Source organism: Agelaius tricolor, unplaced genomic scaffold (assembly GCF_023055355.1).
Source record: "Agelaius tricolor isolate 1412-34295 unplaced genomic scaffold, bAgeTri1.0.p SCAF_12, whole genome shotgun sequence".
In the NCBI taxonomy this organism is placed as follows: domain Eukaryota; kingdom Metazoa; phylum Chordata; class Aves; order Passeriformes; family Icteridae; genus Agelaius; species Agelaius tricolor.
In genome coordinates this window covers 24,324,903-24,352,683 of record NW_027269272.1, presented here as the reverse complement: position 1 = coordinate 24,352,683, position 27,781 = coordinate 24,324,903, and the positions used below count along the sequence as shown (strand labels likewise).

Below are 27,781 nucleotides of genomic sequence, written 5' to 3'. Positions count from 1 at the left end.
TCCAGAGTTTGTGGATCCCTCTGGCTCTGCCAGAGTCTCTCACTTCCAGTTTTTCCCTCACAGGCACGGAATATCCATGTGCCAGCTGAAGGCTCCACAATTCTGTGCCGTTGCGACGGAGCAGGCACTGAAAGAAATGATTTTTTAATTTGATGTGCTCATTGTTTGAAAGCTGAGAATCGTTTTCCTCTTTATTCAGCGGTGAGCTTTTTTTTTTTTTCCTTGCTTTTCAGACCAAATGAATAAAGAGCTGTAACAAATATTGAAGGCTTAGAATTCATAAAGCAGTGCATAAAAGTATCTCTCCCACTTTATAAATCATATTGTCCATTTGAAAGATTTTGCTTTAATGACTGGAAATAAATTGGAGGCTGAGGTGTTTTTCAAGGAGCTGTGAAGAGCAAAATAGCTGTGGAAAACTCTGCAGCAGTTAAATGTACCGAGAGGAGAAGAATTGATTGAGAACCCCAAATGCACGACGCCCTCCTTCAAATCAATTAAGAAATTGCTGGAAATTTCATAATTAACGACAAGTGGGAATAGTGCAGTTGCAGGAAAGGTGTTTTCTGCAGACTGAATTATTCCAGGGGTGCTCTTTCCTTCTGATTCCTTTCTCCAGGTGTTGTGTGCATGGACATCAGTCAGTGGGACCGATGGCAGTGCCCAGCAGCTCCAGCTGGGGATGGCTGTGGATGCAGGGATCAAACCCATCAAAGCTCTCAAGAACACCATGGTGGGATGGACCACAAGCATTTGAAGGTTTGTTGAACACACTTCTGATCTCAGGGATGGTTCTTCTGCCTGTGAAGCTCAAGCCAAGGATAAAAACCTGTTGGGATCAGGCTGCTCACTGCTCCATTCTTCACCACGCTGTTTTGTTTCAGCAAAGGACCTCACACTTTGATTTCTGCAAACAATGGTGTGGCCTGAGCATCTGTGGGTGCTTCAGACAAGAGCTACTCAGGAGGGTGGCATCTTCTGCCTGCTGCATGGCACTAATTCAAAACAAGCCACTTTTCTCACCTTCAGTTTCCCAACCAGGCTGCTGCTCTTGAAACCTCTCCACTGAAACAATTCCTTCTGTAATGTGTCCCCTCACCTGTTTCCATGGCAAAGAGTGAGCACCTGCTCTTGCACTGATTCACTGACGTGTAATTTCCCCTGAGAGTGCTGTCCCTGGAATGTGGCAGCCTCCTCTTTGTCCTGAAGAATTGTGTTTGGGTAGAGCATCCTCAGGGTTTAATTGCAGCTTGTTCTTAGGCCTGGCTCAACAGCTCTTCTGCTTTGGATTGAAGGAAAGGGGATACCAGGGAAAGGAGACAAATCAAGGCTGTGCCTGCAGAGACAAGAGTACCCAAAACCACTCTGAAAGTGAAAGCTCTGCTGAAGGAACTGGTTTTTGATTGTTTTTTTTTTTAAGGTTGTCTCAGTGCCGTCAATAACAACTAAATTCAGGTAGCCCTCAACTTAGCCCTCATGGTCATCAAAATGAAGACACATCAAAGTAAATCTTCAATATAGTTTGCTTAACAGTCTTTTAGGATTTATTCTACTGTTTGTATTTCCGGTTTCTGGCTGGCTGTTTAATTGCTTCATTAATTTAATGAGGAATTGGTGCTGTGGGAAGTAAGAAATGTGTTGACCGAGCAGTTCTGTGCTCGTTTTTTGTGGAAGGAAATCCCAAGGTGAGAAGCAGACCCCCAGAAACAAGAAGAGGTTATAGAGGAGGTTAAATTGATGATCATGGTTTTGCCAAGTGGTTTTGGGGCTGTCTGTGGGTTTTGCTTGGTTGTAACACAGTTAAAGGGAGGCTCACCTCAAAATATTCTAATTGAGCCTATTAATTAACAGGAAATGATGCCCTGTAGCTTAATGGGTCATGGGAGGTGGAGCAGAGGCACAACCTGGCAGTACCCAATTAGGTCAACCAGCAGGTTTTTAATTTCCTTGTTTTGGGCAGCCTTTAAAAGGGTTTGGGAATGAAGACACTTGGAATTGCTGTCGTTGGGAGCTGCGATTTGGGGCAATGCAAGGAACTGGGCGCCATCAACAAAATTGTTACTGCCAAAGAGGGGTTTGGCTGTTAGGATGGATTCTGGGGAACTGCAGAGTAGGTGAGGAGAGAATTGAGGTTATGGCAGCGATAACCATTAAACCAGGGCTGTTTGCCAAGACAGATATTCTCTCCCCCTGTAAGAGAGCAGGGAGAGAATTGTCTGGACTGGGAGATGTTCCCATGGATCTGCTGGAGGCTTAAACCCTGAAACACCCAGTCACAGCAAACCTGTCCTCACCACACCTGAGAAAGATCCTGAACAACTAAATTGGAAAAAAAGAGAAGAAAAAGGCAAGAAAAGGCTAATTTTAGCTCAGCCTCTGAGACCAGCATGGGACAGAATAAACCCAGCATATTTAGAAGTGCCTGAGGCTTTTCCAGTGCATGGAGAATGCCTGATGCAGTTTGGAAATTCAGCAGATACTGCTCTCCCATTGCTGTTATCACTCCAAAGATAACCCAGCTCCTCCCTATCTCTTTCCTGATGTTAGTTCTGATAAGTGCACGTTTCTTTTTATGGCCTAAACCACTTTCAGAAGCATTGGTCTTTGAAAAATTGATATATTTTTAACCATGTAACAGAAAAGAGACAATCCCAGTGGACTGCACACGTGGGATCTGCATCTACTCCACACAGAACCCACTCAATCAATAACCAGAAAGAATGGGGAGTTTTCAGTGTGTTTTTATGTCTTTTGCAAAGGGGGAAGAGAGAACTGTGAGTGAGGAGTAAATAACTCCTGAATTTTAAAGAGATGGACTTGTTGGATGTCAGCAAAACCTGTGCCCTGTAAGTATCTTTAAATAATACACACTTTGGATATAAAAAACATCAAAACATGCCAAACACACCAAAAAACCTGGCCTGGTAGCCATAAGTGTGTACTGCAAACAAGGATTAAGAGTTAAAACAAAGCATGAGGCAGTTGGGGCGTCCCTCAGAGCCCCATTCCCAGGAGGAATATTCGACCATCTCCTTCCCCATCCAAGGGTCAGAAGGGGAATGAAGGGTTCAACATATCTCTTCCCCAAACTATGTCCTTTTTCCTCTCCCAAGTAACAGTCAAAATTCAAAACTATCTAGAGAGTCAAGAGAGGTTTTCACCCGCTCTCAGAGTTCTTTTTTTTGGGTTTGGTATTTTTATTGATTAATTTATTACACCTCAATTCAACTCCTGCAAATGTTTAAAGTTTTGGAGACTTCTACTTTTAGCCTTTGTAGCCAGCAGGAGGAAAATCCAGAAAACCCCAATATTTGCACAGAGAGTGGAAGGAGCAGAAGTGGCTGCAGAGAGGAACAAAGGGCTCATCCTCTGCCAGCAGCCACTTCCATGGATGGCTCCATGTGGGCAAAATCTTGGAAATCCAGGAAAAATCTCTTTGTGGAAAGGGCTGTAAAACATTGGCTCAGGCTGCCCAGGGAATGGTGGAGTCACCATCCCTGGATATATTCCAAAAACACAGGGATGTGGCACTTGAGGGCATGGTTTAGTGGTGGCCACTGTGGTGGTGGGCTGGTGGTTGGGCTTAAAGATCTTAAAGATCTTGTCCAAAATTACCAATTCTGTGATTTTACAATTCTATGAAAATATTTCAGATCTAGCATTGAAAAAAAAAAAAAAATCAGTTTTTACTCAAGAAATAAGGATTGGCACCAAGCATGATTTGGTTTTGGTCACCTCCACTAATTCATGAGCCATGTTTTTGGTTAGGGCAAGGGAGAAACATTTTTTCAAGCTTATGTTGGAACTCAGCTTCTTGTTTGGCTCTTTACAACTATTAACACCGCACAGAAACCTCATTTATGTTGGGTTTTCTGTGTTGGAAAGGGATTCCCAGGTCTGAAATCAACACAAAAATGCTACTTGCCATTTTTTTCCTGTTGATTTCAGTAGATAGTGGATTTAACTCAGCCTTTCCTATCAGAAACCAACTCTCCCAGTTGTTTCAGACAAAAAAACAATGACCTGTTCTTAAATACAAAGCCAGTCTTGTCGTGATGTCATTTCAAGGGGTAGAACAGAACGTCTGCACTCATCTCCCTGCTCTGCTTTGGGTCTGGAATGTTCCTTCTGAACGACTCCTGTCAATTATCCCTGGCCTGCCTTGGCTGACTCACAAAATGCTGGGGAAAACACAAAAGCCTTGTGAGTAATGGTATTGATGGGAACCCAGAGCAAATGATGATGTCTGGGAAGTAAAACCATGCATTCAAATCTCCTTAGAAAGTTTGGGAAAGGACAACAGGAACTGGGTAACTTTTCTATTGTCAGAGAGGGGCATGCTCTGTTCTTGTATTTATTCCTGCAAAATCACATCTTCTCTTGGAGTGATATTGACTGGGTGGTTATTTAAATCTGTAGTGTTTCAACATTTTGAGTCCCTTTTCGTAATTATATTTTTCTTGCATCCATTGTCATTTGTTTGTACTTGGTCAGGCTCTTCCCTTTGTTTGGATTTTATATTATTTTATATTCTTTTCCCCAAGAGAGTTGTTATATCTGGTTTTATTTTCTTGCCTATTGTTTTCCTGAGCTAATCTCCTTGTTTTCCTTCATTTTGTTGTTCTCTTTGCCATTTAGACTCATTGTGTGTGTCTTTACTTCCAAGCCCGCATTGATCTCATTTTGCTGGGGAAGAATTGCTCCTTTTGGCTGCAGTTTGAGGCTGCATCTATTTTTTGCTGATACTTTTTATTACCATGACAAATCCTTTTATTTAAGGGCATCTTGTTAAGACAGCATCTTGTTTTTGTTGCTTCTTGTCTTCAGTGGGTTTCAAGCTTCTCTGCCAATTTTGCTCATGAATTTTGTATCGTCCGCTTCCAATATTAGAGAGTGTGCAGGCCCTTTTTCATAGCATTTCTCTCTAATTTTTCCTCTGATACATCTTTTTTTGGCCCTGAATTCCCTGCTGCTGGAATTTTGACCCTGCAGGAATTGAAGGCGTGTAAATTCAGTTGTGCAGAGTCAGTTTTCCTCTTTATATTTGATACCCATGGCTCAAGCAGCCCTCCTGCATTTTTGAGGGGGCTGTTATTTGTGAAGAGGGTCCTGTACAGGTTCTCTGCTCCTGCAGTTCAGCTGGACTTGGAATCAGTTGGACAGCTGGGATCAGACCCTTTTAGGTGGAATCAGCACATCCTTGTAATTGCAATGTTCTAAGTCCTTGGAACTCTTACACATCCCATTGGACTGGTCATGGGAATTCTGTTTCCCTGCCAGTATCTCTCACAGAGAGACAATGAATTGCTTTTTTTTAAAAAAAAAAAAAAAAAAAAAGTAATTTCTCTTAGAAGATGGAGCTTGAGGACTCCAGGAACCCAAGAAGGAGCTGAAGTCTCTGAGTGCCCTGTCGGGAGTGAAAAGGGTTTTCTTTCACAGCTGACAGGAAAAGGGTTCATTCATGACAGTCCCTTCAGAAAAAAAAAAAAAAATAATTAACACTTGTCATCTGTGCCAGTCACAGGGAATTCCCACAGTGACAGGTCTTTGCACAGATTCCCATTTTGTCCTTTGACAACTGGACCGTGAATTCTAATTTTACCAGGACAGAAAACGGTATCAGTGTCTATGCCAGGTTTTGAAAGGCATCGAAATGAGCAGGGAAGTGTCTGCAGAGCACGGGGAGCACCCAGGTGCTCCTCTCAGGACAAGGCACATTGCTCTGACAAGCAGCAACCAGTCATTAATTACAAACAGCTAATTGGCCTCTTAGGGCAGGCCTGAGGATCATAATCCAAAAAAGAAAAAGAAAACCCAAACAATTTGTTGGTGGTTGGCTGCAGTGAGGGAATTGATAACTGAATGCCTGAAAGACAATAGAAAACAATAGCTGATTTTCATTCTGTAAAATGTTTCTGATTAATGAGTTGATAATGGCTGTGAGTATCCACTGAGTAATCCTGCACATACGAGTAGCTGCTCCCTCAGCAAGAATCACAAACCACAGAATATGCTGAGTGGGAAGGGAGGATCATCCAAACCGAGTTCTAGCCTTGCACAGGACACCCCAAAAATCCCACCCTGTGCCTGAGAGTTGTGAAATGGGAATAGTCTGGGAAGTTTTACACAGCTCTGGCATTAACAGTGACATAATTTGGAACCCGATAAAAACACTTCTCGTTTCTGAGCAGATCAGAATGATTTAACCTCAAATCTATGGGATGTGCTTTCCTCTGACACCAGTGAAAATCCCAGCAATCCCTGAGACCCTTTTCCCCATGGAAATGGAGTAGATCCCATTTCTCTCCTTGGTTTCAGGGAGGTTCCAGTGTCCTCTCACAGCAGATCCTGGCTGAGCTTCAGCTCTGGGGGAAGGAGCTCCTCCAGTTGACACTCGGCTTAATTATCTGTGTAGCTTCAATGCAGTGCCTTTTTCCCCCAGACAACTTGGTCAGGCCTGGAGTTTGGAATGCCTCCAGCCCTCGTGTCAATCCACAATGTGCAGCTGAGCATAGGCTTTAGGATCTCTTAAAGAACAAGCATAGCATGAAGGCTGAAATGAGGCGTGGACAGGTCTGCTAATTAGAGCAGCAGAGCAGGGAGCTGGAAACGAGCTGGGAATCAGCTCCTCTGCACCAGTGATCTCCCCCACCTGCAGAAATTCATAGTTTGGGACTCATGATGTTGGGAATTGCACTAAAAACTATGGGAATTACACTAAAAACCATTGTGATTGATGTGATCTGCAGACAGGGGTTGTGACTGTAAGGGGAGAGGGAGCCTCAACAGAGCAACAGAGCTCTCCTGAGGGATTTTCCTGAGTGCAGGGGAAATCCTGTCCAGAGGCAATGAAGGTGGATGAGAAAGTTTTCCTTGAGTATAACTGTCACATGAATTTCTGCTGCATGGCTTCCCAGTAATTCCCAGTACCCTCCTGGTTACTCAGGGCCTGTATCCATGCTGGATCTTTCCCACTGGTGCTGATTCCACATGGTGCCTTCCACGCTCCTGATAAAACACTGAATTCCTTTACGAGGCCTCTGATGCTGAGTTTGATATCCAGATATTTTCTGCTTTATCAGCAAAGCCAGCTCAGATACCAGCACTTCCTCCAGCTCGTGGCTTCACTATTTCTTTCTGATTATTGCACAATTTCCAAGTCTCACCAGCTTTGTCATATTCCACCAGATAGCAACTTCCTGCTCGATATTTTAGCACGTTCTGGTGTTGAGATTGTGGTACCCTGCACACCTTGTGTTTGTCAGTCACCAGCTCAGCTCTGCCTGCCTCAATTGATGGACTTTTATCTTGTGGAATTTGCTTTATCTCAACAGCTCTTCCTCTCCTCCTTTTCCAAGAGCAGGAAACCCTGGCTGCTGCTCTACCATTGAAAAAATTTATACATCAGTCCAGGTGAGATGGGAATTTACCTCTAACATCTGTGCAAGTGCTGCGTGTGCTGATGTACAGGGAATGGATAAAAGTTTGGGCCTGTGGAGTCTTTGCTCCTTTTTTGCCAGGGTCGGGATGAAAAGCAATTAAATGTTCAGGCTCAGATGTAGATTAGTTTTTATTTATGTTACAGACTATGTTACAGTTGTGAGTTCTGTAGTATTTGACTTTAACAGGCTAAAAATGGAGCCCCATCTCTCTCTCTACAAGGCCTTTTAAGGATAAACTGTCCAATTAAGAAATGACACCTCAATTATTTTTACTTTTAACCCAATACCCAACCACCCATGGCCCACCATGGGGACTTTGTAGCCAATTACACAAAACCACCCAAACCCAAGGAGGAGAGCAAGAACCAGCCACCATCCTAAAACCTCCATCTTGCTTTATTTCTATTACTACATTCTAAACCCTTAAACTCTAAATTTCCCACCCTGTGATATCACACGCTTCTATTCAAACCCCACACCCACAATCCCAGCTCCATCATTCCATTTTGGAAGTTTCTCCTCAGGTCAATGCAGTGTTCTCATGGGGGTCAGTGCCTGGCAGCACAGAAATCCAAAATTCTCAGTAACCAGGGTTTCAACATGGGCCTACTCAAATAAATACTCATTCAATTAAAGCAAGATTTACAGGGCTGGATCTGTGCATGGAAGTGCTGAACTTAGCCCATAATATTCTGTGCTGAACTCACCCCATAAAATTCCTGGAAAGTTTTGCCTTGTCTGTCCAGCTTGGATTTGTGAGCATATGTGCCTGTGTTAAACTTCTTTTTGCAGCTGCTATTGCTAGTTTAGCTTTTTTTAATCTGATTTTATTGTGCTGTAAACTCCTTTCTCTTTTCTGGAAAGTAATTTCACTTCCCTCTCTGTGAGGAATGTGGTAAAAAACTTACAACTATTAAGTTAAAAAATATAGAGAGTTTTGTTTGCCTCCAGCCTGGTTTTTTATTTTACCTCTGAAGCTTTTGGCAATATCCGTGGCCTGGGAAGTGATGCTTGTTTTGCAAGCTTTCCAATTAAGCAGCTTTTCTTCATCAAATTCTGCTCTTGAGGACTTTCAGCATCTGCTGGCTCAGAGGAAAAGGTTCTCAGTGAAAATCTTAATTTCAGAAGTACTTTCTAATCACAGCATGTAAGTTTTTATAGGATATTTCAGATTTTCACCCCAAACTCTGACCTGTGCTTCGAGAGATAATTAAGCTCACTCTTAGCCTTAAAGCAACTGGGGAAGAAGGAGCAAACAGAAGGGATTTATCCAAACTTCTGGCTACCCTGAGATGGAAAAATGCCTCTTTTAAACCACTGAAAGTTGAAAAAGCCACGAGAATCCGTGGAGGAATAGCGGGAAAATTGTCTTCTCCTCCATTTCATGTTTATTTTATGGGTACTTTCCATGGCTGAATAAATGATAGGGACTCTTACGTCCTAAATGACAGTTTTTGGCTGGTTTTAAAGTGGTCCAGTTTTTCCTACAGGTTTTGAGGCTCCAACCTTGGGAAGTACCACAAGAGACCAGGAAAAATGGGATTAATTTGGTGAGTGGCACAAATCAAGCTCTGTGAAAAAAATGCTGCTGGATTTTATTTGGACCCAATGCTGTTGTCTTTTAAATTATTTTTTTTATTGTTACCACTACTAAATTTAATTTTATTAATAATTTTTCCTATTTTTCATTATTATTCTATTATTATTCTACTGTCATAGTTCTAATTATTCTCATTATTATTAATTCTGAGCAGACAATCTGCTCTATTCACCAGATCAGGATTACATTCTTTGTACAATAATTTTCCCTGCATTTTTTCATTTTCAGCTCCAAGTTTTCAAGCCAGGTCCAGGTAAAACAGGGAATGAGGAATGTGGTGTCAGCCACAGACAACTGAGGTAAAGCCACATTTAAGTCAATTAAACCTTGACCTGGACAGGTAATTGATGTCTTTTTCATTGACAATAATGAAGGAAAGGTTAAAAAAGATAAATGTTGGAATACATAAAAAACGCCAAACCCCAAAACAGAAAAAGGAATTAAAGATGAAAATCACCACCACAACCAAGCAAATGTAAGCAATATTTCATATTTTTCATATTAAAAGCTATTTATTTCAAATTACTCACAGAAAATATTATTATGTGATTCAACTCTCCTTAAATATCCATTTGGGTTGATTATAAAAAACAAAATCCATGTTTTTCCAATGGTTTTTCTTTTCTCCAAGCAAAAGCATGCTTGGAGCACTCGAAAATCTGTTTTTCTTTTTGTTCTGCCTCATTTATTTGTTGTTTTCAGCCAAGGTTTCAGTTGAGCACTGCAAAGTGTCAGAGGTGGTTAAGGAACATTATTGATTCCAAAACTGCTGAAAGACAGAACAAGTTTGGGATAAAGAGATCATTTTTCTGCATGGTGAAGGTTTCTCAGCCACCAGTTTTGTTCCAGGGTGGCTGGGTTGAAATGGATTTTTAATGAGTCAAGGGAAGGGCTAAACAATAGCACGAAAAAGAGCAGATTTTATGAGATTTAAGAGCAAAAAGAGGGAGATTTTGTAAAATTTTGGGGTAAAAAGAGGCAGATTTTATAAAATTATTCAGGGGCAAAAATAATAAGAGGCAGATTTTATAAATTAATTCTGGTTTCTTGGCTGAACAGGAAAATTTGTTGGCTTGATCTACAGGAATTACATGAAATGGTAGGATAAGAAGTTAAAACAGGCAGGATTATTGAGGTTAGCAAAGAGTTAATGGATTTGGAAAGGAAAAAATTATTTTATAGTGCTGGGTACAAAACCAAACAAGGATTTTTTTGCCTATTTTAGTGCTGCTTGGAAAAAACAAACAAAGGATTAAGTGGCTTTAAATTAGAGGATGGAAGTAATACCTCAATTATTATTTGGGAATTTGGGAATCCATGAGAGGAGCTGTTGAAATCCAGAATAACTGAAAAATTGATTTTAGTGGTGTCTGTGGTACAAAGAAGGGAAGTTTCTTGTATTTGTTGTGTTCCATATTTTAGGAATCAGCAAAAGTAGAATTGATTCAAGGATATCCTTGTGGCAGATTTCCCAGATTTAGGTTGGAAACAGATTTGGAATTCCAGTGTCTAAAACCCACCCTTGAATCTCGAAGCCGCAAATATTCTTGGGATCACAAAGAGTCAGGAAAGAAATTTCTCTTCATTTTCTGGTCTCATCCATCTCCTCCAGGAGCTTCCTCAGCATCCTGACCCGTGATTTCCACCTGCACCAGGTGTTTTTGGAGTACAGTTCATGAAAGGTTGGAGAAGGGCCCCGAAACCAAGCCCAGCCACTGGCTGAGCTCACCACCAAACCCTGTCCCCAGGAGCCACATCCTGAACAGCTCCAGGCATGGGCATTCCACCTGCTCCAACACTTGAGCAGCCTTCCAGTGGAGAAATTTTTCCTGATATTTAATTTAAACTCCTCAGCTCAGTCTAGAGCTGATTTGGGAGAGATCCCCATTGGATCAAGCCCCTCCATGAAGTCACGTGGTTATGTCTGCTGCAGGTGTGGGTATTTTTGTACCCAATTTATCCTATCTTTCTTAAAAAAATGTTTATTTTGATGAGAAAGCAGAGAGATCACATTTCTTGAGCTGCTCCATCTATTCCTGCTCTTTGATCCAGGGATGGGGATGGCTGCTGTGGTGGGATTGCTCCTCTGGTGAGCTGGCAATACTGGAAAAGGAGACTCCATGATTTCTGAGGTCTCCCTAACAGCTCTTGTGCACAACGCTGTGTGGTTTTGCTTACCTGGCTTCCAGACTTACCAATCAATAAGTCCTGGCTCGTGTCTGGGTATTTTCTGCTCTTTCAAAGCTGTCATTTCTCAGGCTGCATTTAAAAATTGGCTTTTTCCAAAGCCACTTCTTGGAGTGGTTGGGGTTGAACGTCGCTATTTAAGATCAGCCCTTGAAAGAAATAAGGTTTGAACTCCAAGTGGAAAATGCTTTTTCTGAGATGCAGCAGGCTGAGACGTGACAGTGCCTTCAGCTGCTATTTTCAGTCTCTTCTCAAAGTTTTTATGCTTCATCCTGAACCCTCCCTAGAGACTTGGTAAAGCAAATGTGGAAAATGCCACTGTGCTCTTTATAAGTGTAGACTAGAAGTGTTTCAAACCCCAAAGTTTATCTGTCAGCATCAGGAAAAGCTACATTTCATACACTGGGTAAGATTTGTTTCTCAGTGACAGCTCTTGTTCAGATCATTTTGTTGTAATTTTGACTGGGTTGAGTGAATAGTCTTTAATTTGGGTGAAATTTTAGGTTGTTTTACACATCCCTGGTATTTTTCCTAAGGGAGCAGCTGTTATAAAAACTTGATTGTTATGTGGAGTTTTCTCTTGGTGGCTTTAATTCTTTTTTGCAGAATCATCTGATTTTAGAATAAGAGAAAGGAAATGGATAAACACTAAAACTTCTGCCACTGATTATGTTCTTCTTGGCCTCTTGTCTCCTATTTTTGGCCAACCAAATTCCAAGGATTTTCAATCAATGCATTAAAAATTTGGGTGGTATTTGGGTCCTGTATCCCAGCAGATCCCTTGGGAATATGACTCCACCTGCAGGGTTCTGACTGTGGGGGTGGATTCAGAGGGTTTATATTGTGTAGTGGAGCAAATCTAAGTCTTTTATCCCCTTGGAGGATTTAAAAACATAATATAAACAATGAAATAATGACAGGTTGAATTTCACTTGCCCATCCAACCTCTAAGATATCCACGACATAAAAAACTGAGAGTCTTTGCTCTTGAGCTGCCTTTCCGAAGGGATTAATCCGATTTATTCCACTGAATCTCTGAGTTTCCATTCAAAGACATCCCGTGTTTCGGGAGGGATGTAAAATTGTGGAGGAAATTTCATTGTGGTGTCTCCTCCCAGCTAAATCAACTCACTGAGTTATATTTAGCAGAGTGTGATGCTCCTCAACTCGGGATCGGATCTGTCTGGGCTTTCAGGGGGGCTTGGCAATGATGAAAACTGATGCCCTGAATGCAGTTTGTTGGGTTTTGTGCTCTCTGGCTCCATAAACTCTTGAAAATTGCTATAAATACAGTCAGGCACGACGCAGCAAGAAGCAGGGGAAAGCATAAACCTCTCCTCTGGATTTTCCAGCTGCGTGCACATTGTCTCTGAAAGGCTCCTTTAAAATGTGCATTACTCATTGTATTCCTGTAACCCTGAGAACATGACAGGAAACCGGGGACTCTGAGGGCTTGTCACCCACATGGGGACATCAGCAGGCTGAGGGAGAGGAGCCCAGAGGGTGAAGGCAAATATTTAGCTGTGTAAAAAGAAGCGTTTTGACCCTTTCATGTGTCAGTCATTTATCCTGTCCATGGTGAAGGAACACACCTGACAAAAAGCTGAATTTAATTGTCCCATGTTGTCATTGTCAGATGCTCCTAAATAACCTTTGTTGTTGGAGGTGCCAGGACTCAGCCGATAAAAGATGCTTGTAAAAAAGTTCCTCATCCCTTTTCTGGAGCCACAGAAGGGAGGAAACACTTCATCTTCTCTGAAGTGTGGAAAACAGAGTTTAAAGCCTCCAAGTTTAGTGCGGTTTAGTGCGGTTTAATTATTGGGAAGCTGTTCCTTGCCCCATTTGGGTAAAATCAGAAATCAGAGAATAGGGGACAAAACTTTTGGAATATTTGCTAAACTGTGCGGGGCTGGATCTCTTCCATTCTTTAAAATGTCCTGAAAAAATAGAACTAAATTCTCTAAGTGGCCTAAACAAGAGACAGAATTGTGCTGGGAAAAAAAAAAAAAAAAGAAATGAAAGGAAAATAAAAAAAAAATTATTTTGGCCAAGCACAAATCTGAGCCCCCAGGACTTGTGTACTGTCCCTGACAGTGATGCTTCCCTACTTTGCTCTGTGGGAAAGGGAGGACTTGAGGGGATTTTAATATTTTCCCTTCTAATCCCAGGGCATATTGGAAGAGATTACCCCAATCCTGTAACAGACAGTGTTTTTCCTGCCACTGAAATTTTACTTCCCTATAAAAATCCCCAATATTTTAGCAGGGCTCAGGAACACCAGAGCTCATTCCTTTGGTGGAGTGAAGTCAACTTCTTTAAACAGCTGATGCTTTGATCTGACTTGCAGATAAGAGAGGGATAAACAAGCATTTCCCAGCATTTTCCCTCCATTCTTACAGCAAGAATCAGGCATTGTCTGGGAACAGCAGATCTATTGCTCAGCCCCATGTATTTGAATAAATAACACATTAAAAATCCCTCTTTATCTGTTTGCCTTCTCCCCTCCTCGACTCCTAAAACCAAACTGAATTTTAAAGCATGCCTGAATTAAAAAAAAAAAATGGAGCAGTTAGAGGTGTTATTTTAAGTAGATGGAGAAACACTTGTGAATCTTGCATAGATATTAATAAATAATAATAATATTAAATGGGCAGTACCCTGTTTTCTTGTCTAATGTTCTGTTTTTTGTTCTGTGCCTGCTGCTATAAATCATGCAGGATGTTCCTCCAGCTCCTGAGACACCCAGAAAAGGCTTTTTCTGGGTCATGAGTTTGGGAATTTGCTTTTTTTGCCCGAAACATCTGGTTTACATGCTCACCTTCACCCCAGTGGGAAATGGCAGGAGGAAAACATCGTTATCTTTGAGGCTGTGCTTGGTTATTTGTACAGGAGCCATGCCCTGTATGAGTTATTGTATCCCTTATTGAAAAAGGTGGATATTGCAGGGAGCTGGGAGGGCTGGAGTGACACGCTCAGCAAAGGAAAAAGTGTTTGTGGCAATAAAAACGTAAAGGTTGGATTCCAACTGCTCCCCTCTGTGCAGAAGGGAGGCGAGGGATGGAGTGGGAAGGGTGAGGCTGTTGCAGTGGAATAATCTGAGGGGTTTATTTCAAGAGAGGCCATGAAGTGGAATTTGAACGGGCTCATGGAAATAAATTGGGATTTCTGCTGCAGAAACTTGTGGGAAATGGGGGTGGTTTCAGCCCAGGTGCTTGCAGAAATACCAAATGCAGCCCTTGGCTGGTAAAGGACACGGCGGACGCGGCCTTCTGGGGGTGACACTGGCAGGGAGGGGAGTGAGCTCAAGGTTATAGGAATGAATCACACAGACTCCATTTTCTTCAGGGTGGAAGAAGCCCATTCTTTATTCACAATTTTATCCAGTTTTACAGCCCTGTGTGTGACTCCCATTGGCCAGGAGCTCTCTTGCCAATCCCTTTATTGGTCAGTAACAAGTTGTTTTTCTGTATTTATTGGTCACTCCAACCCCAGTGTGTACATGCAGAAAAAGTTGTTTGTGAGAGATAGTTTTCATTTTTCTAAGGGTGCACAAACAGTTTATCCAGGTGCTGGTTGTTCTTTTCCCCAGGAATGGATTGTTGTGTCAATGAACTGCTCACACCAGGATTGCTTCCACATGGGAATTGCAGAGGGGCTACCTTGACTTAGCAGAAATGACAGACCAGCCAGAGCAGGCCTGATTTTATAATTTTATAATTTTTTTTCCTTTATAATTTTTCTACCTTGCTGCAACACAAGGTGCCATGGCCAAGGCAAGGGAGTCACTTGCAGGTCATGATTGTGATCTGACTGAGGCCAATGGTTCAGAACTCTGAGAAACTTGTGTTAAAACAAATAAATTTTTATTTTCAGGACAGTTATTTCATGTATTTTTTCTCTCTTTGGAGTCATTTTTCAGAAAGAGGCGAGAAATTGTTGTGCTGTGACAAATCAAGAGCTGCCATATATCAAACAAGGTCCTTTGGTTTCCTTTTCTGTTTGTTGGTTTATGTTTTGAGGTTGCTGTGACCTCCACATACACCTAAAAACATTCCTTGGAAGCTTTCTCTTCCCTGCGTGTGTCGTCCCAGCCACAATCCCAACCTTCCCTAAATTTTGTGTTCCTTTGTTCCCTATTCCTTTTCCTGGCACCACGAGGCCTTTGTCCCACAGGACCTGGCTCTGGGAATAACTGGATATCCATGAAGATCTCCTTCATCATTAATTGGGAAGAAAAAGCCTGGAGGGGAGAGGATCGGGGAAAGAAGAAGCTTGGATTGAAAGCAAAGGTAAGGGTTTCATTCCTACTGGCTGAAATAAGTAGTTGTGTTCATCTTTACAATCAGCTCTTCAATTTCATCTTGGATCAAGCAAAAGAAGCCAGGCTTTCTGTAGATATTATCTTTTCAATTGTAGTTCTTGATATCCTTGTATTTATTCATTTCATGTAATTTCAGGATACAATATAATAACAGAAAAAGTGCTCTTGTCGGCAGCTTCTGTTGAACTTAATGTCTCTGTACAAATTCAATTTAGGATTTGCTCCACTTTGAGCATTTTACACCCAGCACCTCATATTGTGGAAAACTCCTCATTTTGGTGGTACAGGTGTTTCCCCTGTTAGCTGCAGCCTGTGGTTTTTATGTTTTGATGGAATGAATCAGTCTAGAGGCCAAAAATTCTGCTTTCAGGTTCAATTCCAGTTCCTGCCTAAGGAGTAAATTTACAGCTGCACAAAAACTAAACCAACAACACCAGAGGAAAGGTTTTAATTCCCAGGAGCTGGAGGAAATGTGGCAGGGCAGCCTCGTGCCTGATTCTCACAGGTCTCAGCTGAAGGGCACGAGGTGATCTGGAGCAAACTCAAAGCAGGGATAACCCAGGAATGAGCACTTGGATCCTTTCTATTCCAAAATGCCCAGGGTGTAAAATTCCAACTATTTTTTTTAATGCCAAATTGTTTGTGGCAGTCCCTAATCTGATGCGGACAAGGAATGGGAGGAGAGGTGTTCACCCTGCTTGGTTCAAAGAGGAGGCTTTTGTGAAATTCCCATTTATTAAATGGGCACAAAGGATATCTTGAAATTTGCAGTGGATCCCTTGCTGGTGCCACAGAATATTTCCTTCAGTTCTGCACCTGTGCTTTTAATCCCCACTGCACCCTTCAGGAGTTTAAGAAGACAATTCATCTCCAAAATTTAGGAAAAAAATTAGAATAAAAATTAGAATAGCAAAGGTGAAAACATCAGGTGTAAAAAAACTAAATCCACATTATCCCTCCCTGCCCCCTCAAAACATCCCTTAAACTCTCCAACAGACAAAAACTAGACTTGGAAAACTTTGTTTTCCTCAGGAGTAATTTCAGTATGAATGAGAGTGTCATTGTACCTTGCAAATAATTTGTATTCCATGGTCGGAAAAGCCTTTTGGGTGTGAATTTCCTCCCAGTTGCAGCCTTTCCATCAGTGGGATCTTTTATAGGATTTCTCTCCGCCCTGGGCTGGATGAGTCAATGTGTTTGCAGTTGGATGGGAGTGGGCAGGGAGAGCTGCAGGAAATGGGATGTGAAACATCCACACGGAGAAACAGGGCTGGGAAATGACTGCAAAACCCAACAGTTGCTCCTCTCAGACCAAAACACAGACTCCACACCAAACTCCACAAATATCGCAGCTGCCACAAGCTGTGGAAACAAAGATTCCCACGTGGAGAGGTTTTTTAGATTGAAATTTCAGGAGAAAATCCTGCAGGAATTTGTTCAGGAAAAATTATCAAGCCCAGGGTGGGGATGGAGTCCCCATCCCTGGAGGGATTTAAAAGTTGTGGAAATGTGGGTTAGGGGTGGCCTTGGCAGTTCTGGTTCACTTGAGGATCCTAGAGGGCTTTTCTGACCTTAATGATTCCCATTCTGTGAGGTGAAACAGCCCTGGACAGATTCCAGGCGTGAGTAAAATCTCTTTTTGACAGTTGTGAGGATATAAAACAGCAACAGAAATTTAAACCCTTTAATAAAATGATTTCCAAAGGACTTTTTGGGAATTTCGTCCCCAGTATGGGCCCAGTGAGGCTTTGGGAGGTGGGAGCAGAAAGAGAATTATTTTGAATAATTGACTCACATGGAAATGATGAACAGCTCTGGAAATAATTTCTTCCTGAAACAAATCATTGCAGAGTGTGAATTCAGAACACAGCAATGATTGGTGGCTTTCCTTGGTTATTTGTTTAGTTTGGTTTATTTTGCCAGAAATTTCTATCCATACATTTGAGAATACAACTGTACCTCAGGGAACTTCAGGTACAATGCACAAAAAAATGAATTTTTAAATGGGAAATAATAAGAGTAATGCATCATTACTGACTACCCCGGTGCAAATTTATAGCAGCTTCATTTTTAGCCATTAATAAACAGGCTAAATATTAACATTAATTTCCCAGGAATATTGGTTATTATATTATTGAGTTATTAATGAATTATATTATTGAATTGTATTCTGAACACCCAGCATGCTAAATGTGGTATTTAATTGTAAATTACTGCCTCATTGCTCCATTTTTTTAAAACACAATCAATATTTCAGAGTTTTCGTGGTTTATGTCTTCTACTTTGGATTTTTCACTGCCTATTTTTGAAAACTTCCTTTTGTTAGAACCCTGTTGTTTCACTGCTTCGCTCTAAATCAGGATTTTGATGAAACATGTAAGAACTAAAAATGGGAGGGTAAGAGTTTAATGCTTCTTGAAATGCCATGTAATGCTTGGAAGAATCCCATCACTTGTACCAGGAGCCCTCATGCATGATCCTAGAATGTTTTTTTTATATGGGAAAGGAGAAGAATGGAATAGCTCCTTCATTCCAGGCACATTGGCTTTTTGTGGAATGACAAACTGATTACCTCTGACTGCTAAAAGCAGGATTTCAATGTGCTGAACAAATTGGCTTTTAATATTTCCCTATTTATATAAATGCATATCACCTTAAAATATAGGATTTCCATTTGGGATTATGTTAGTGGAAAAGTTCAGCTTCACAGGCAACAGGATGAGAAAAGCCATCGGGTTTCAGCCTTTGGTTCAATTTGGGCCTGTGTAAAACTCCTCAAACTGGGTCACAGAATGAGCTCCTGGAGTATGAGCTGCACATCTGATCCTTGTGGGCCTGGGAAACAGGAAATTGAGGGAGGTATTGAATTCTGGGCTTTAAATCGGTTCTGGATCTGCATAAGGGGCTCTAAAACCAAATAAATCACCTGAAGGCCACGGCTCTCTGCAGCTCTGCTGTCCTTGTGAGGTGACCCTGCCCAGGTGGGGCTGTGGGACGGGTTTGTGGCCCTGGAGCAGTTCCCAGCTCTTGGCAGGAGTCCCCAGACCACACATCAGCTCTGTGCCTTTTATCCTGTCCTTCATTCCAGCAGGGATGTGTGGGGAAAGGGAATCGAAATGGGAAAGGGTGAGTGGGATCTGATTGATCCCAGCCCCACAGACAGGGTCTTGGCATGGTTTGGGCTGGAGGGACATTGAAACCATCCAGTGCCACCCCTGCCCTGGCAGGGACACTTCCACTGCCCCAGGTGCTCCCAGCCCTGTCCAGCCTGGCCTTGGGCACTGCCAGGGTCCAGGGGCAGCCACAGCTGCTCTGGGAATCCCATCCCAGCCCTCCCCACCCTCACAGCCAGGAATTCCTTCCCAATTCCCCATCTAACCCCGCCCTCTTTTGGTTGGAAGTCTGGAAATTTGACACAATTGACCCTTAGATTCCATCCAAAGAATATTCTGAGGAGTGGAGATCCCAGTGTCAGGAATATTGGGGGAGTGGGAGAAGGAAGAGCAGTTTGTGCAGCTCAGACCTCAATAATCTTCATTTTTTTTTTTCCTTCTTCCTTAAGTAATTACAGAGCTGAGGTGGCTGGAGGAGCAGGAAGGAATAAAGAAGAAGGGGGAAAGGAGATGGTTGTAGTCATGAAAGTTGCAGGAGAGGCATGACTTGTTTTATTGATGTGAAACTCCCTGGATGCCCAAGCGACTTCACTTCTTAGGAGAAACCTCGGCGATGTTTCAGGAGGGGATATTCTAAATGAAATGATCCATCTGCAAAGTGCTAAAAATACATTTCCTCTCTGGTGGGTTCTTTCACTTTGAGGTTTCTGGCTTTGGGAAATTACCTTTGAAGCTCCTGTTGTCTGCACCACCTCTCTGGGAGCTCTGTTCCTTAAAACTGGGGGATTATGAGGGAAAGCAGTATTTTTCTTGGTTTTCCATTTTGCAGGAAAGGTTGTTCCTGCTGTTCTGCCACTTCAGGATCTGTTTCCCCAGGAACACAGACATGGAAAATTGTGCTGACACAGTGAGGAGACCTGGCTGTTGTTGCAGAGGCGTTGGTGTTGTGAGACTTTATTGGAAATCTGGGAAAATTCATGTCATCCCTGACTAAGACCTGTCCCCAGGGAGTACAAACTAATTCTGAGAAAGAGAAGGAAAGCAGAACACCCCAAAGATGTTCAGAACATCTCCTCAGCAATTTCCTGCATTTCCCCAAACACCAGCATATTTTAGGATGCACTTTAACACTGCTTTTCCCCTCCAGAAAAACTGAGCTCCTTTTTTTTTCCCCCAGTTAAGCTCTTAGAAGCCTCATTTTGATTTTCTGTATAAAATAAATATCCCTATATCCTAATGACAACCCTTCAACAGAAGTGGATAAATACAGTGGCATTTGGGGAGGATCATTCTCTTTTAAGAAGCCTCAAATCCCTTTCTGAAGGCACTGGGACATCATGAGGGTAAAGTTACCTTCAAAAAATCTCTTTTTTTTTCAGGCTCCCCACTGTTGGGAGCCTGTGCTGCTGAAAGGTGCCAATTAATCCTTAAACAAAGATTTCTTGCTTGTCCCAGGCTCCTGCTGGCCCTGACACAGCAGAGCCATTTCCAGCTGGGACAATCTGACTTTCCTCTGTCTTTGTCTCCTCCTCTCTCACAAACATTATCTCCCAAACAGGAATTTCTCTTTCATTTTGCCATCATGGCAGCTCGAGGAGATGTTTTTCATTTCATAACCACATCCCTGAGGACAGAGAGCCAATAGTGAGCCTGAATTCCCAAAAGCTATTTCCTTTGGTGTCCATACCCTCTTCTCCTTCTATTGGTGCAATCTAAAGTTGGAGATGGATAAAAGCTACTCTTGTCCAGGAGATGAACTCGCTAAAAAGCTCATATCTTACCAGGGCAGGAGCTGTTCTCTGTAGTTTATTTCTGGTGGTTTGACCAATTTGTTATTTTGAAGTTTATTGTATCTGTCTGTTAGGAAATAGAAATTTCTCCTGTTATCCATCCTAAATTTTTGTTCTCCTTAGCTCATTTTTTTCCTCCCTCCTCCTATTTCCAGTTTCTTGCAGCTCAAAAGTAGAGAATGACACACCTTTAACACTCACAGAGAAGAATCGTTCTGTGAAAATAACAAACTGAGGAAACTTTGTGTAAATTTTTACTTCTAGATCTTTAGACAGGATAAATCTGGGTAGGAAACAAGATTGCTGGAGAAAAGAGCAGGCTGATGCTCCTGGTGGCCCTTGAATTGCTCTGAGGCAGTCTCTGGCTGAGGAATGGGAGGGAAATCCATCTGACAACTGTTGGCTTCTCTGTGGGTTTTGTAGGGTTGGGATTTTTTTTTTTTGGTTGTGTGTGACAAACATTTGCTGTCGCTGCAGTTTCAGCAAGTTCCATGATGTGATAAGGCAGAAGTGCAGAAGTGTTTTGGGCAGTTCTGCTCGATCCTCTCAGTGTCACTCCTGGGGCTGGCAGCTGTCAAACCCACAGAGACAAACCAAACCTGTCAAACCAAAGGTCCTGACCGGGCTGGGAGGGACCAGCACTGATCCTCTGCCAAAGGGAGCTGCAGGAAAGGCCCTCAGCTTCCAGCTGAGCCCCTCTGGGAAGGAGCAGAGATGATGGGGATGGGAAGCCACCAGAGCCATGGAGATGTGGCTGCTCTGGGGCAGGAACAGGTTAACGAGCACTGGGAGAGGGAGGGGGAAGAAATCAAAGCACAAAAGGAATTTCTCAGTCTCTCTTGCAGTCCTTTGGCTCCAGCCTTAGCTCTGCTTGGCCTCGCCTCTCCCCAGCCTATTCATAGCTCTGTATTTAACACTTGTGCTTGCTTTAAAAACCCAAAGTACATCAAGGCTAAACAGAAGCGTCTCTGCGGCTCTTTGTTGTCTCTGACAAAGGCTGCAGCTGAGAGTCCTCACTCCCTGGCACCTGCAGACACTAATTACAGATGTCAAACGAGGTGTGGGCTGCCACCACCACCATCATTGGAGAGTTTGCTTTGATGTCTCACACCTTCCCTGCCTGACTGAAGTGGCTGCCAGAGGTGCAAGACGTCCTAATCCCTCCCTCTCTTCCTGCCTGTTTATCTCTGGGAAGCTTTCCAGGTAAAACATGGGAGTGAAGCAGTGCTGGGGGTACTGATGCCAGGTTTGAGCTTTTATATTTTCCAAATTCTGTGCTGCTTCAGTGTGCAGTGCTGAGCTTCACGTGAGAGGATGGTGAGCTCTGTGCACAGAGCAGGGAGACAAAACAATTCCTGCTCCAGCTGGGCACCAAGGACAAATGACCCAAATCTCAGCCCAGGAGCACAAACCCCGTGGGCTGGAGAGAGAAAAACAAGCAGGGTGGGACTGCAGGGGCTAAAGCTGGGATGGGACAATGAACTGCAAGATGCAAATGGAGCAGAACTGATCCAAGGCAGAGACCCCGGGAGCGCTGGTGCATTTTGGGGCCATTTTGGTTCATCTTGGGTGCAGCCCTGGCTGGGCTCTGGTGCTGCCCAAGGTGGATCCATGGAGGAGATGCTTGGAATGAATCCCTGCTTTATTCTGGAGCTCTGCTCCAGGGCAGCCTACACAAGGCATCAATACCCTCCTTGCTTTGAGGTGCTGCTTTTATAAGGTTTGTACATTTTGTCCTGTTCCAAGTCACCTCTGACCTGAGGTCAGATGCACGCACAGCTTTTCCTTAAAGGCGTTTTGCAATTTTAGTTCAATAACAGCTCTGATCGATCTTTTTATTCTCATGGAAGAGAAAACCTTGATGCTTAAGGTAAACGTCATAATTTTTTCACTAATTAAAAAAGAAAATATTATGTTCTATAAAAATTCTGCAGTGATCACCCTGAAAGGAGGTGGTGGTGAGGAGGGGCTCAGCCTCTTCTCCCAGTAAACCAGTGACTGGATAATGGCCTCACGTTGTGTCAGGGGAAGTTCAGGCTGGATATTAGGAAGATTTTTTTTGCACTGGAAGAGTGGTTAAGCTTTGGAAGATCCCATCCCTGGAAAAGTTCAAGAGGTTGCAATGTTTCAGTCTGGTTTAGGGCAGGGTGGTGATCAGTCCAAGGTTGGACTTGATCTTGGAGGTCTTTTCCAACTTTAATTTCATTTAATGTTATGATTCCATGATCTGTTTCTTTTGAGAACTCACAATCCTGGTGTTGCTGGCACAGTGGTCACTGAAATTCCCTCTCCCTCTGCTCCATTCGCACCTTGCAGTTCATTGTCCCATCCCAGCTTTAGCCCCTGCAGTCCCACCCTGCTTGTTTTTCTCTCTCCAGCCCACGGGGTTTGTGCTCCTGGGCTGAGATTTGGATCATTTGTCCTTGGTGCCCAGCTGGATTAAAGGTCCAGGAACCTTGGGATTCCAGCTCATCCATTCCTCCAGGAGGGGCCTTTCATTGAACCACTCTGGTCTTCTGTGAAATCACAAATAATAACTCATCTACAAAATATTTCTGGCTTGGAATTGAACCAGAAGCAGGGATGTAAAACATGCCCCTGTATCTGGGGAAAACTCTGTGTCCTGAGGAAGCCTTGGGGCCATCCATGTGGAATTTGTTTATGGGAGACTGAGTTTTCCTGAAACCTTCAGAAAATGTGCCTGGTAGTAAACAGGTTTCAAAGAGACAGAGCTGCCACAATTTCAGCTTTGAGCAGTGAACACTGTAAATATAGATTGCCATTATAAAATGCAGTAATTGTGATTTCCAGGAGTTTAACTTTCCTATTTTATCCTGCTGTTTATACCCAACCAAGAGCTGGAGTGATATAAAAATACATAGATTCACTCAAATGCTCACTAATACACTGTTTAATTCAAATTGTCCTTAAATAGCTTCCTAAATTCTATTTCATTTTGTTATTTTTCGATTTATTGCCGCTTTAGTTCATAAAGCTGCTGGATTCCAAAATCTGAATTACAGTCCCTCTCTTTTTTTTTTACTACAATAAGTTGTATACAAGTATTCTTGATTACTTTCCTTTAGTTCCTCGTGAAATAATAAAGTAACAGCTTTTTATGCTCTATTTAAATTTTGAGTGCCAGCCAAGCTCCGTCTCTCCCTGTTTTATCATCCATTTAAAGTGAGTTTTGTAATCAGCTCTGCCCTGCACATCATAAAGCCTCCCCTCGCTATCCGTGCTGATAACTCCAGAGATTTCCAGGCTGGGATGTTGTTGGCCATGCTTCCCTGGCTCTGCTTCCCTCAAGACTCCAACCCTTAGGAAATTCAGATTCCCTGATCCTGAGGTGATCCAGATTCCAGGAGCAGATGGTTCTGTGGAAGTTCCAAGGTCAGCGTTCGAGGAGCTTGGAAAACTTTCACTGAACATTCCTCTCCCTCTGATGAGTTTATTTGGTTGGTCTTGGGCTCTTTTTCTCCCTGAACGGTCTCGTACTTTTCAATAAAAGCTCTAAAAGGAGAAGATGTAGTTTTAAGTCCTAATATTAGCTCAAAACAAGGCTCCTGTTGGTTTAAAAAGACCTTTCACCCTTCTCAGGGCTCCTCACGATGCCAATGTTTGTTCTTCTGGCACCATCCAACCCAAACCTGGTGCTACCGCCAATTCAAGTCATAGGAGATAAAAAATAAACCAGAGTGACTCTGGACATCAAATTATGGCTGTGAGGATTCAAAGGATGGGGTGAAAATTGCAGAACTCAAAGTAACTCCATTCAAAACTCTTACACGACAGGAAAAACCTGTTCCCCCTCAGCAATCTTCTCTCCTGACAAATGTCTGAGAAATTAAAAGCAAACAAATTGATGTGAAACTAAAATTCCCCCTCACAAATGCTATTTTTTGGTTATATTCCCCCATCAGCAATAGGCTGATGTTGCAAATGAAAAATGTGGATTATTGCTGTGAAAAGAATCTCTGCAGAGGAGGCACTGAGCTCCATTCAGCTCCAAGAGATGGTGCTTAACTGGGGCTGTAAAATGAAAAGGCAGCAGCAGGGAGAACACAGCACTGGGAGCTGGTTATTATGCTCAGATTTGAACATTAGCAAGGCGTAAGACACAAAATGTGATTTCTGAACATCTCCAGAAGCCTGTGCTCTTAAAATGGATTCATTTTAGGAGACACTGCAATGTCTGTATCCCCACAACGACTAACTAACCCTCTTATTATGCTTAAATATTATTACTAAGAGTTTTATTCACAGCACTTTTATTTTTCCTGTATTTTCTGAGATGCTTCCATGTCAAAAATTACCTCACCTTTAATATAACAGTTGATACTTAAATTTTGCCCTTTTTCCCAAGCTTTGTCTTTTAAAGAGCAGCTCAGAAATGTGTCATCTGGCTGCTGCAATAATGCTGAATAGATATGAAAATTCTCCTCCTGATTTTTTTTTCCCAGCAGCACTTGTTGCAAATCTGTCTCTTCAAGGTGGTTTCCCTCCTTATTTAGACACCCAAACCTTGTTAGCAGACCCTGATGTGGGGTTTTGTTTGCTTTTCTCTCTGCCCCAGCATGGTTTGGCCTGGGTTTTACCCACCTGAGGATCCAAAATCCATTCTAAGGCACAGCAAGGACTCAGTGCACTGGAGGCTGAACGGCCCCAAGGCTTCCTCAGGACACAGAGTTTCCCCCAGATACAGGGGGATATTTTACATCCCTGCTTTCTGGTTCAATTCCAAGCAGAAATATTTTGTAGATGGAGTTAAATAATAAAAATTTTTATTTTATATATATATGTGCAAGCAAGGACTGAACCTCCTCTGCAGAGCCAGGCTTAAAACGCTTCAAACCAGGGAGTTCTGCTGGAGCTCCGACACGTTCCCTGCCCGCTCCCAGAGTTTCTCTTGCTCCAGTTGGTTTCATCCTTTCCCTTTTGTGTGTTTTTGTTTGAAGGGAAGGTCAGGGAGCCGCCGGTGTCCCAGCAGAGCGGGAGGGAGCTGCCGCGAGGGCGCCTGCAAGGGAACTTCAGAGGGGAACAAAGGCAGCTGGGAGGACCCCGAGGTCCAAGGCACAGCCCTTTGGAAACAAGAGGTCAGGTGAAGCTTTCAAATTGTGTATGGCTTTCTCCTGGCTTTGATGGAAAGTTCTTTTGGAGCTCAGCTGGAAGAAAGGGCTGGGAGTGAGGGCAGGGTTTGCAGCGGCGCTGATTTTTCCGCTTTCTCATCAGGATTGCACACTCTGCAATAGCCCCAGCCTTTTATTTGGCTGCTCAGAAGCCTGTGGAGAGGAGAGTAAATTATCCCCTTCAATGACAAATTGACTGTGTGGGTAAAGTGCACACACAGAAAATTAATTATGAAAAATCAAAATTAAAGCTTCGCCTCTGAAGATTTCCGCCACTTCCTTCCTTCCTTCCTTCCTTCCTTCCTTCCTTCCTTCCTTCCTTCCTTCCGCCACTTCCGCCACTTCCGCCACTTCCGCCACTTCCGCCACTTCCGCCACTTCCGCCACTTCCTTCCGCCACTTCCTTCCGCCCCTTCCTTCCGCCCCTTCCTTCCGCCCCTTCCTTCCTTCCTTCCTTCCTTCCACCCAGGGAAGGCTGAGGTGGAGCTGCCTGGAACACCTCAGAGCCCTCATTTTGGTTGGTTTTCACTTTGTGGAGCTCCACACGGTGCTCTGAGCACAGAAAATGTGGAGAGGTGAGGTTTTCCTTGAGCTGGGCACCTGAGGGGACTCCACGGCACACAGGGAAGCAGCAGCACTTGGAATCTTTATAAATAACATGATGGATCTGGAGAAACACACCAAACAGTCCCTCTTTTGATTTAAAAATTGAAATCATGGAATGGTTTGGGTTGGAAGGGATGTTAAAGGTCTCGTTCCAACCCCCTGCCAGGATTTGTTTCACCTGGTTTCCTGTTTCTGGTGAACTCGTTCATATTCTGGTGAACAGAGGTTCTGAAATGCATTCAGGTTTTCAGCCCTCATTTAGGTTTGCTCAAATTTTAAATACTTTTATAGATTTTGTTCCCCTTTCATGCTCTGTTTTCTCCTAGGCTTGTGTGCTCAGTTGAAGTTCATGAGGCTGTTGTGAGGATACAAGTGTAGAAGCTGTAGAAATTTTAAAAATCATTAATTATACATTTTAAGCAGAAAAGCCCCCCATAATCTGAATAAATAACCACCCCCTGCTAAGGGCAGGGACAGCTCCCACCCTCCAGGCTGCTCCAAGCCCCATCCAAGCTGGCCTTGGGCACTTCCAGGGATGGGCACCTTGTGCCAGTCCCTCCCCACCCTCACAGGGAACAATTTCATCCTAATATCCCATCCAGCCCTGCTCTCTTCTGGCTTGAAACCATTCTTACTTATCCTGTCATGTAAAAAAAAAAAAATATCTGTGGACCATTGGCAATTTCCATTTCTTTACCTTTTCTGCCTTATTTTTCTTGGCAGCACGGTTGCAGAAGGGTGATACTCTGACATTCTGCAAAGGACAGCAATTGGATTTTTTGCTGCTTCCAAATTGATTTGGGTTTCAAACATGACTCAACAGACATACAAATCTTACTTAAACCTGTCAGATCCAGAATAAAATGTATCAGTTGATACAGAGTGACATTTTTAACTGAGATGTTTGATTTGCAAAATGTTCTCAGTTCCAGCTTTTTTTCCCTCATGAACTGTAAAAGGAGTAGTTTTGGACATTCCTTACATATCTGAGTGGGCAATGATTGCCTTGATTGCTCTACCAGAGCAATAGATGACATAATTAAATAATGAGGCTTTAAATGTTTATATTTTGTAAATGCAAGGATGAGGCTTTAATTATTAAATTCAAATTAAATTTAATTGTTAAATTCAAATCAATAAAGCAGAGTATCTGCATTACAAAATTCTGAAGGCTGACAGCATGTTCCTGGAATGAGGCTGGACTTGATCAAAACGCAGAACTGAGAGAAATTGTGAAAATTTTTATAAAGAACACGTGGACCAAGAGCTGTTTGCTTTGGAACCAGGTAAACAGGGTTATCCCAAAATCCATTCAGACTTCCAAACCCATTCTGTTCACCGCCTCGGTATCCTGGAATGGCTTGGGCTGGGAGGGGATGTTAAAGCCCATCCCATCCCATTCCATTCCCTCCTTGGGCAGGGCCCAGGCTGCTCCAAGCCCCATCCAGCCTGGCCTTGAATATTTCCAGGATTGGGGCATCCCTTCCCTTTCTGCACAAACCAGGAAGGTTTTTTCCCACCCTCAAAGACTCAGGTTTTATTTTATCCAAAGCCAAGGCAATGGAGTCACCACTGGTGCTTTTAGTGATGGCT

General features: G+C 42.9%; 1 long non-coding RNA gene across 1 annotated transcript in view; it reads left to right on the top strand.

Moving 5' to 3' along the window:
• Nucleotides 1-7,334: 7,334 nt before the first annotated feature.
• The window catches only part of LOC139595144 (uncharacterized), a 51,617-nt gene continuing 31,170 nt past the window's right edge, over nt 7,335-27,781 (top strand). The window contains exons 1-4 of the long non-coding RNA XR_011680872.1: nt 7,335-7,413; nt 8,933-8,992; nt 9,271-15,518; nt 25,412-25,549. This is a non-coding gene — a long non-coding RNA (uncharacterized lncRNA). The remainder of the gene's footprint in view (nt 7,414-8,932; nt 8,993-9,270; nt 15,519-25,411; nt 25,550-27,781) is intronic.